The following is an 11,294-nucleotide window of genomic DNA, read 5'->3' as shown; positions in this document are numbered from 1 at the left end:
AGCTGGTCAAACATTCCAGCCGAAGAAAATGAAGATAAGCTACAACATGTAGGTAGCAACATACGAAGACTTTAGGGGATGCAGGAATAGTCTGGATTGAGCATAGGGTGTTTTGGAGCTTGGCAGAAGATAAAATCGGGGGCGAGTCTATGTGGGTGTCTGGAAAATAAGAGATTTACTTCATTAGGGAAATAAGTCATTATCAATAGTTTCCAAGCCCTGAAATAATATGATCAGAGATGATTATCATGGAAAAAAATACAGTAGCAGGCAAAGCTACGCACTCATTGACTCCTTCATTCAACAATCAGTTGAAGATCCTACCACAAGTCCATTCTTGGATCACTTCATTTCAGTCAGGAGGGTTAAACTAGATACATTCTAGTGTATACATTTTAAAAAGCAGGATCTAGAAGACCTGAGTACTTCTTGGATGGGACAAGCAAAAGGAAGGGAAAAACAAGGTGGACTCCAACTTTTAGGACCAAAGATAATAGAAGGATGAAGGGACAGAGGAGCCAGGCTCACAGGTAAAGATGGGAACTGAGCTGGTACAGTAAGTGATGTGCACTTGATTCATGCTCTGGCCTCTCCTGCAGAGAGCACACCTGGTAGCCGAGGAGGTGGAGGGGAGATTGGGAGATCCAGTAGAGGACAGAGAGAGGGGAATGTCTGGAGTTGGAGGCATGACCATATTAAAAAAAAAAAAAAAAAAAAAAAAAAAAGCCTTAAGAGGATGAAGGGAAAGCCATCTTGAAAGGAGAAGTTGATGTTTCTTAAATGCTCCAGAAGATGGGAAGGAATGAACTGTGAGGGTTTTTAATTTTTAAACCATATCTGATGGCAGTTTAAAAGTCCCCAAAAGAGGGGGAATGGCTGGCTCAGTCAGAAGAGTACGTGCCTCTTGATCTCAGGGTCATGAGTTTAAGCCCCATGCAGGGTGTAGAGATTACTTTAATAAATAAAACTTTGAAAAAAAATATAATTGTCTCTTTTTTCCTCAGTTTCCCGAATCCATCTAAACAAGTTTAAAATGTCACCCATCCACCCAGGAGATGCCACTTCAGGTGGTACCAATACAGCATATGTTGGTGGTGGGTCTTTTCTCTGTCTTTTCTCCCAGGAAGGGCCAAATGAGAGCAGCTGAATACAGAATGACTGTCAAGCAGTAAATGCTCTGTTTTCCCCAGTGTTCAACCACTCACCGCTCAGAGGTCACAAGTATCCCAAACGCTGCACCTGCATCTTCCAAGTGTTTCTAGATTGGACAAGAAGTTGAGTCGATGCATTTTTCCCTTTCTTTAACATCTAGTATCACCAGCTTTTGAATTTTTCCAAAACAATCTTTGACAGGAATACAAGACTTTGCAGTCTTCCCCTCACAGGCTGGGGGGTGGGGGGTGAGGCTGAGTCCTGGGGACAATTAACTCTGCTAACCTGTGTTTGAGGTTGGCAGAGGGAATGGTATTTGCAATTTACCAAGAAAGGCTGGGAGTTGAAGAAACAAATGGCAATCCAGGGGGGCCTCACCTTCCCCTGCACCAGCTACTTTCCCCCATCCCCTGTCGCCTATGAGTTTATTTACCGAGTCAATTAACAAAAGATAACCTCCCATTGTGCAACCATCAATAAATCAATCGTGTTAATACTATCTTGGAATGTCCCCCACTATTGACTTTCATATTGTTTACATTAGACACTTGAGAAAGCCAGAGCCCTTGAGTTGGCTTGTTTGGGCGGTAATGGATTCTGGAGGGGCCATTCATACATAGAACTCTCTTGACAAAATATTTCAGTTTCTCTGAGGTTCACCTGCTCTTGGAGCGCTAGCAGGGCCCTCTCCTTTCTCCCAGCAGCGCGATCCTACAGCTCCGAGTCTGATGAATACTGAGGAAGGCAAACACTTCTGAGCAGTAATAGAACAGTCACTTAGGACACACCTACCTCTTTGTGATTTGAATAATCTATTTCCACCCACCCCAGCCCCCCACTGTCAACAACCCTCAACAATCTAGGGAATCAAATTAATCTTCAATTATGTGAAAGAATTTCAGGAACGAACACAAGCTCAAGTTACCAAGTAACTTGCTGTCGTGAAAAGATTCGTACTGCAAGCAGCCTGAATGCACAGGCTTTTCAAGATCTTTTTCTCCCTCGGTCATAGGGAGGGAAATCTTTCCAACCGGTGATAATCTCGCCATGGGGAATCTTTAAAAATTTTGAAAGCTACTTTCAGAATGAATGCAAAAAGAAATCTTTCTACACGTCCCCCAGCTCTAGAAAACCAGGTGAAATTTGATCATCAGAGAGGTGGATTTCATGTTTGGTTTTTGTTTTTAGTACTTCCTTTTAAATGACATCAGGAATACTGAGAGAGCAGGTTTTCTCTTCGGGGTAGGGACTTCTCTGATCCGAGACCAAGGTATTTTGCAAAGGCACTGGATATACAGGGATTTCAGAGGAAGGGGGCGGGAATCCCGCCGTCGCAAACCCTCTGAAGGTTCAGATTTCAGTGCTGGCTGCAGACCTGAGCAAAGTTCACTGCTCCCTTTTCACGACATGCTACATACTTTTCAAGTTCCCACTTGCTTCTTAGAGAAGAAAAAATGTGGCCTCTGAGTTGAGGTTGCTAAGGACAAGCAGGGCAATTTAACCATGCATTCCTGTTCTGAAAGATAGGCTGGGGGTGGTTGTATTTTCTGCCGTAAATACCAGAAACTCTTGATTCTCCCCACACTAAACAAATACTTCTGCTCCAACTTTAAAGCCATCTTTCCTCCATGGTGGGGATTCGACTATTTCATTCAGTGGCTTTTGCCGCCTGAGTCAGAATCCTGACAACGTGGAACATTGTTCTACTGTGCAGCTCATCTTCTAATCAGACACTTGGCTTCATTTTTCTCTTCATAATGATAGGTTTTTAAAATGCGTGACCTCTACTTCAGAAACCAATAATATGTGTTCATTAATTGAATTTAAATAAAAATTTTTTAAATGCAAAAAAATACACAAAATGCATGACCATTGGATAGTAAAAGAAAACTCTCATTATTCTATGTCTTTTCCTTTTTTTGACTTTTATTTATTTATTTTTTTTACCTTGACCTCGAGATACATCTGTCTACTTAAGGGTGTTTTGAAGAGAGTGAAGGAAACAGACAGGACTTTGAAAGGAAAAACAGTCAGTTTTGGCTTTGGCTATCTTTTGCAGACCCTTCTGTGACCCTGCATCTCCTAATGGAGATGTGTGATCTTGAAGCCTCCACTGTGATAAACAAATTCAAACAACTTGTTTGACAGCAGAATCCTTTATTCTTCTTAAAAAGGACCTTTTCCTTAAACGAATGTCATTAACATAGATTTCTTACACACGAGGGTAAGATAGCTTTCCAATTTCATAGATATGTGTTTTAAAAATATTTATTTATTTTAGAGAGGGGAAGGAGCAGAGGGAGGGAATCCAAGCAGACTCCCCGCTGAGTACAGAGCTTGAGGCAGGGCTGGATCTCACCATCCATGAGATCATGACTTGAACCAAAACCAAGAGCTGGATGCTCAACCGAATGAGCCACCCAAGCACCCTTATACTATATTTTTAAAAAAGAATTTGGGCCAATGATCAGCATAGTTCATGTTAGTGTGTCATTTTCCATTATACTACAAAAGGCAGAATTCCTTTGCATTCAAAGCCATAGTTGCCAAATCCAAAAAGTCCAGAGAGTCAGTTAGGGAGAGAGGTAATAATCTTTACTCCTAAGATCAATAATTCTTATGATATTGTTTTTGTGGAAACTTGAAGCTTCCTCTGCTATTAAGCATGTGGTGATCAAGATGGAAAATAATTGAGAGTTGATTCAAATTCTTTCATGCTTCAAAATATATATGAGATGATTGGAAGTGTTTATTAAGTGATGTGGAAGTAGGAGAGGTTAAGGAGGATAGTCCATTCCTGCTGATGTCAAAAGGCTAGGAGCTTCACTCACCAGAAAGCTTTTCATTCCCCCTTTCACCTTAACTTCTTGGGGGGTTGCTGTGGTGAGCACCTCCCTTCTTCTCCGCTAGGATTTTGGAGTTACAGAAAGGTTGAAACCAATGTCATGTTTTGAGATTCCAACATAGGAAAGAATAAAGACATCTCCAAAGAGGGCTTAAAAAAGGATTAGGCTTTAATATTTATTAATGTCATCACTAAATGTTCAATATAATAGAGACTATTATTCCAGTTGTAGCATATCCTCATGTGGAAGTAGTAACAAAACTCTACATTTCAGGCATGAGTGTGGGTCTCATGCCCCCCAAATACCAGATCCTACTTATAGACAAAGATTAACATGGCCTAATGAACAGAACAATGGACTGGACCACATGAGGAGCCCATGAGGTTCTATATTATCTGAGCCATGGTTTTCTCATCTAGAGAGTAAATATGTTGCCATTAATAGTCTCTCATGTCTCTTCTGGGGCTCTTTTGTGACTATATATTGTGCTTTACCACCCCTAGACATCGGGACCATCATTCCAGCCAGGAACAGAGTGAAGTAAGGCAAAGTAGATAGACACCAATAAAGATAAATGGGCTTGGAAACACAAATGTCAGAGAGCAAGTAAACGAACACAGCAATATTAGGCAAGAGTTATAAGCAGGAGATGAAGAGGTGCCAATGGACATCTGCCATAGCCAACTTTACCTTTATCACTCTCCTCCCGACAGGCAGCAGCAATCATGGTGTCTTGGGACACAGTTACACGACATCCCATGACACCTAGACCTGATCTCACGATACCCCCACCACGGTCCAGTTATTCAGCATCATCAAATAGGTAAGTAAGTACAGCTCACAGAAAGAATCATGACCTTGCTTAGTGCTTTTGGTGTAACTCATTTCCCATCACAAAGCAAAGATCCCTCCTCACTCTCTCATATGGAGAAAAAATTAAAGTAGCATTACTATCAGGCAGCAAGCTGCATAAGTCTTTATAGTTAATAAGGGACCCTGAGAGGTAAGTCTAAGATCCAAAATTGGGAAAGACGGAGTAGAAACAAAACATTCTTTTAACTTATTGTAGAGGCTAGTGAATGTAAATGATGAAAATATTGTGCCGAGTCTTCCTGAATTTCAACAGTAGTTGAGTCTCAGGGTTGAGGCCTCAGGCACTAAATTGAAGAGAAGGCTAATTGCTGAAACTAGAAAGCATCTAAGCATGTATTAGATCAGCCTACCATGAAAAATAGGAATTCCTTCAACAAAATTCTCATACACGTCTATCCAGCCTCCCAGTGGTATTAACAGAACAACAATATCATGATGATAATTATTATGATCATGACACTTAACTTCACACATACCATGTGCCAGACGCTGTGCTAAGTTTATGGGATACTGATTGTAAATCAGTGCTGTTCTTCGGACTTGGTATACACTAACTTCCTGAGTCTTTACAATGCCTCTAACATTATATATGAATCAATGGAAACGGGAAGGAGTTAGATACCTTGCACTGGGTCACATAGCTAGATGGAGAGGGAAATTGGGGAATTCAATGAACTAAGGAGCTCTGGAGCCTGTCCCTTCAGCCTGGGGACCAGGGAGGAGAGAGACAGGGTGAGAACACAGAGTAATTTCAACACGACCTAATAGAAAGATCTTTGATTCTCTAAGCTAGATCTACCTCTTTAAGTTTTCATATGGCCCCTAGCCTTAAACAGAGTAATAGTTATTCCTCCATCAGTTTGACAGTCCTTTATGTCAGGTATTAGCAAAGTCTGGCCTGCTTTTGTATGGATCATGAGCTAAGCATGGATTTCAAATACTCATATGGTCGAAAAAATCAAAAAAAGTCCTAATACTTCACGACAATGAAAATATCTGAAATTCAAACCTCAGTGTCCATAAATAAAGTTTTATTGGAACACCATCACACTTCTTCATTTACACAGGGTCTGTGGCTGCTTTCACTCTACTGTAAGGTCAGAGTTTTGTAGTTATGACAAAAACCATATGGCCCAACAAAGCATAAAATATTTACTATCTGGCTTATTACAAAAAAACATTTGCTGACATTTGTGTTAGATATTTGAAGGTAGTTCTCATGTCCTTTTTTAAATATGCTCTCTTTTTTTATGGTAAATATCTCAAATCCCCTGGCCTCCCCAACCTCTTGTCATCTTAGAAACTCTTCCCTGGAATTTCTCTGGTACTACATATTTTATCCTTCTTAAAATATCATCTAGTGCTATATTCATACAATGGAATAGTACTCAGTAACAAAAAGAAATATACTCCCCAGATACCCAATGACATGGATCAATCTCCAAATCTTTATGTCAGGTAAAAAAGCTTTACCTAAAGTGCTCTTAGGGCATGTATATCAAACTCTAAAAAAAAAAAAAAAAAAAAAAAAAAAAAAAAAAAATTTCTAAAACAGGCAAAACTAATCTATGGTGAAAACAAAACTTAACTAAGCGAACATGAGAATGCCAGTTGTCTATGGGAGAATGGGGCAGGGATTGACCACGATGAGCATCAGGGAATTCTCTGGAATAATAGAAATATTGCAGATTTCGACAGTCATTTGATTTACAAGGTTGCATACATCTGCCAAAATAAATCTAAAGATGTACTTAAAATTTGTACATGACACTGTGTCTCAAAAACAATTCTGTCAATATTGAACTCTACTTAAGGATCTGCATGCCAAAATAGTTGGTGGGGAAGGCACCAATACACCTGCAACTTATGTTGAAATGTATCCAAAAATCAACATGAAAACATCAATAGGAATGCATGATTGAATAGAAGAATGGAAACGTGAAAAAAAAATAGGATAAAGCAATGAGAGTAAAATGTTCATTGTGGAATCTAAGTGGTGGGTATCTGGATGTTCACTGTCCACTTCATTCAGCTTCCATGATTAAAATCTTTCATAGTAAGTTTATTCTTCAAAAAAAATTTTCAGCATAAAATACTGGGCGGGGGGAGGGATAAAAGTAATGCCTGGTATGAAACAAATTACACTAAGTATAGCACAAAGTGACACTATTAGTTATCTTCACCCGGAAGCCATTTTAGTATTAACTTTTTTTTTTCCTTTCATGCAACTGTTTTGATTCAAATGCCCTTTCTTAGTTTCACCCAAAGAAGTATCTTGGGTATAACCTTTGGGGCTAGTGATTGGGATGTATTCAATGATAGAAGCTCACCTAACACAGCCAGAAGTTAACCTTAATTCCTGCATTGTTTAAATTCTGGGATCTGTAGTTTGTTAGAAAAAGATGCATAAAAATGAAAGCCACCGAAACATCCCCCAGTGCAATGCCTCCATCAAATCCACTTGAGGAAAACAGCATAAATTCCACAAGTGAGTTTATACTCTTGCCTCATGGAGTTGTAGAAAGTAGAGGAATGTGTTTGATCATGGCCAAATTCCTGGCCTTCTTAACCTCACCAGTAGGTTGGCATGTATTTCTCACATTATGGTTCACTATCATTTGACAAACAATATGCTCGCCACTGTTACAAGCATCAGATGAGCGTGTGTGCATGATAAAAAATTTGAAAAAGTCCTCGAAATATGCAGCCTAATCTCTGGATTAACTGTTTCTTTAAAGGGCCTCAGCAGTGTATAATCTGCAGGCTGATTCTGTGGCTTTTATGCAATGCCAATATTAGTAGCAATAACACAATCATGCTTCAACTATTTAGAGGTCAATTAACTGGAAAATTCTGCTCTCTGAATGGAAGCTAAGAACCAAGCAAGTAAGCAAAATCTCGAGGGCAGTCAAAATAGCTGTGAGAGCAGGGCGCCAGGCCCCTGTCTACACCCCTGGAAGGGTCTCTAAGGCCGACACCCACCATCCTGTGATGGGAACACAGGGAAAATGCTAACGAGCCTGGATTTCCAGCTGATACCTCACCAGATGTCATACAGAGGCGGGCACCGTGAAAGCAGCAAAACGGGGAAGAATTATTAGCCACGATTGAAAACTCAAAATCTACTATGATTCCGGGGGGAAGAATTTATGGGCAAAAGAGGCTTACTTTAATACTACTAATAAAACAATCATTCCACAAGATGTGAAAGACGGTCTTTAAGAATATTTTGTTTTAAAGGAGGGGTTATTATAGTCAGGTTCAGGAAACATTGGTCTAATAGTGACAGCTGAAACATTTCTATTACGACCCTAGCAACTTCTGAAAAGAACATTGGTTTTGCTGTATGTTGGCAAATTGAATTTAAATAAAATATTTTTTAAAAAAAGAACATTTTTTAAAAGAGAACAAAACATTTTGTTTTGTTTTGTTTTGTCCTCCCTTTTCCTATTGCCTGCCTTTTTTTCTCTTCTCTTTTGGCCAAAACTTAAGCGATGCTATTTTCTGTTCTCATGGTGATGACACCCATTGGTCTTCCCGAATCTTCTGGTCTAGGTGTGGCTCTGATGCTCCCACATCATTCTTTACACAGGTGTTTCCTCTCCTGCCCCCACACATGATATTCCCTTAACACAGCAAGATTGCTGTGTTTTGTACAAATTCCAGGCAGCATTTTCTAGCTCCTGAGGACAACTTCCCAATCGGCCACATGTTGGCTTTCTTCGCCACTTCCTTCCCTTTTCGTTGCCTACTTTGTCTTCCTGTCTCTTTCTTCTCCAAACTGCAGGCCCAGCATTCTCTGCTCAGAAGCCACTGCTCCATCCCTGTTGCATTTCCTCTTCCCCTCCTGGCTTTGCACCCTGCAGGCTGCTCCTGCACTCCTCTGCCACTTTTACTCTGTATCATGAATCTCACTCTCTCCCTTCTTCTGCTGAATCAAAAACTTGAAACTGAGATCTCCCTAAAAAGATCTCCAGTCCCTTCCCATCCTGACAATCCCCACCATCCTGAATGTCCCTTTCCCCTGAGTGAGCCCAGCAGTGAGCATGGGGTCAAGGAATATTCCTTCCCCCCCCCACCTGCCCCACTTCTCTGGCCAGCCCCTGAGCATGCAGCTGTGGACCACCTTGACAGACCATGTGCACCATCCTGCCAGCATTGAATTTCAAGCCTATAGGTCTGTGTTCAGCCTTGAACTCTGCCTCTTATTCAGTTTCCTGCATCCTTGGTGTCCAAATCTAGAAAATGGCACTAGTGCCCTGGGCCTGGTCTATCTGATGGGGTTGGGTAGGGCCAATGAGGCCATATTTGCATAAGCTCTTTTTTTTAAGATTTTATTTATTAATTCATGAGAGACACAGAGAAAGAGGCAGAAACACAGGCAGAGGAAGAAGCAGGCTCCCTCTGGGGAGTCCCATGCATGACTCGATCCCAGGACTCCAGGGTCACGACCTGAGCCAAAAGTAGAAGCTCAACCACTGAGCCACCGGGTGTCCCTCACGTAAGCTCTTCATTGGTTGTAGGATGTGATTGCTTTATTCCTTCCTTTTGACAGTTGTGATTATATTGAAGTCCTGGGAGGAGAGGCTCATATTCTTTTCTATTCTGAATGTCTTCTTGGCTGAACAGGTATGAACTCAGTCTCCTCTTAGCGACCACCAGATTCCCCAGCTGACAGGACATGACTTCCCGGCACCCCTATTTGATCAAGACAAGGATTTGGCAGCAGGGAGCCTGAGAGCAAAGTGGTTAAGTGCAGCCTCAGATTCTCTGGCTGCAAACTCGGTCCCATCACCGACTGGATGTGGGAAATTGGAGATGTCCACCCAGCTTTATCTATGCCCCCTCAGTTTTCTCATCTTTCCAATGGGCATAAGGGCAAGAGTGTGCAGGACGGAGTGGGGCAGCGGTGGCTGGGATGCTGGCTGCAAAGTCAGGTGGTGTCCAGTCCCAGCACAAGCAGAGCCTGGCACATGGGAAGCTCTCAGACGTGTGCCTCTCGATTCTTCATCCTTACCTGCCTCTTCTGCCCTGCCCCTTCCTTCTGAAGTTCCTCTTATTCTTCATTTCTTTCTTTTTTTTTTAAATATATTTTTTAAATTTTTATTTATTTATGATAGTCACACAGAGAGAGAGAGAGAGGCAGAGACATAGGCAGAGGGAGAAGCAGGCCCCATGCACCGGGAGCCTGACGTGGGATTCAATCCCGGGTCTCCAGGATCGAGCCCTGGGCTGAAGGCAGGTGCTAAACCGCTGCGCCACCCAGGGATCCCTCTTCATTTCTTTCTGTCTTGCCCCCCTGCCCATCACTCCCTTGGCAGCTGGCTGCTGCTCCCCACACACTCTGGGGAATCTCGGGGGAAGGCTTCAGACTTTGAAGCTTCCCAAAGGTCTGCTCCTCCTCCAGCCCTGGTCTTTGTGGCTCCTCCCTCCTCCTCCAGATTCTTTGCTGGCATCCTCCCCGTGTTTTCACTGTCCTCCTGATTAGAGAGTATGTCAGCATGGCAGGATAATTTACTGATATATTAATTTGTGTTTTTATCTCAGCGTTTGCCGGCTCTCCGCTCTACAAAGGAAGCCAGGCCTCTCTGTGCCCCTGCCCTGGGGAGGCTCGTGTTGAGAGGCCGAAGCCAAGACACCTGGCTTTTGTTTCCCCAAAGCCCCACACTCCGGGAGGAGATCATGCCAGCCAGGAGGATGAGGGGAGAAGCTTGGGAACTTTGAGAGCAGAGAGAGAGAAAGAAAGAAAGAGGAGAGAGAGAGAGAGAGAGAGGAAGGGAAGAGGAGAGAGATTCTGATAGCTGGGAAGGGGGCAAAGGCCAGAAGACCCGGCTTCTGGCAGGGCCTGGGTCCCCATCTGTGGCTGCCCCCTGGGGAAGCAGCTGGACCACAAGGAGAATGGCTTTAAGCCATGTCTAGATAACTAGATGCTAGGACCAGGCCCAGGCCACTGGGCTCAGCAAACATTCCACCAACTATTTCCTTGTACCCAAGGCACCTGTGGGCAGCAGAGCCACAGAAGTAATGAAGCTCATACAGGCCAGGACAGTGGCCACCACAGGAGACCAGGATAGAGGGAAACGATGAATCATGATATCTCACATCCACTGCCCTCTCCGGCTTTTCTGGGATCTTTAAAAGTATTAGGATAGTGCTCCCCAAGCCAACCCTGTGCACACAGATCACAGAGGAAGAAACGGAGGCCCAGAGAGGTCCAGTAACTTGTCCAAGATGACATAGCTAGACATGAAGATGGCACAGCTAGATGTGGTGAAACGAGGAGTCTAGTTCAGGTAGAAATATGAAAAGGGGCCACCAACATACTATAAAATGTTAAGAATGAAATGCTGCAGAAAAAAAAAAAAAAAAAAAACTAACACCAAAACTGAAAATAAGAGGTAATCTGAGAGCCTCTGGAAGGGA

General features: G+C 42.5%; 1 long non-coding RNA gene across 1 annotated transcript in view; it reads left to right on the top strand.

Moving 5' to 3' along the window:
* The window catches only part of LOC140617226 (uncharacterized), a 202,949-nt gene that overhangs the window by 170,252 nt on the left and 21,403 nt on the right, over positions 1–11,294 (top strand). The window contains exon 2 of the long non-coding RNA XR_012017440.1: positions 4,712–4,821. This is a non-coding gene — a long non-coding RNA (uncharacterized lncRNA). The remainder of the gene's footprint in view (positions 1–4,711; positions 4,822–11,294) is intronic.

Source organism: Canis lupus, chromosome 2, assembly GCF_048164855.1.
Source record: "Canis lupus baileyi chromosome 2, mCanLup2.hap1, whole genome shotgun sequence".
Lineage (NCBI taxonomy): Eukaryota > Metazoa > Chordata > Mammalia > Carnivora > Canidae > Canis > Canis lupus.
This window is presented reverse-complemented; position numbering and strand designations above follow the sequence as displayed.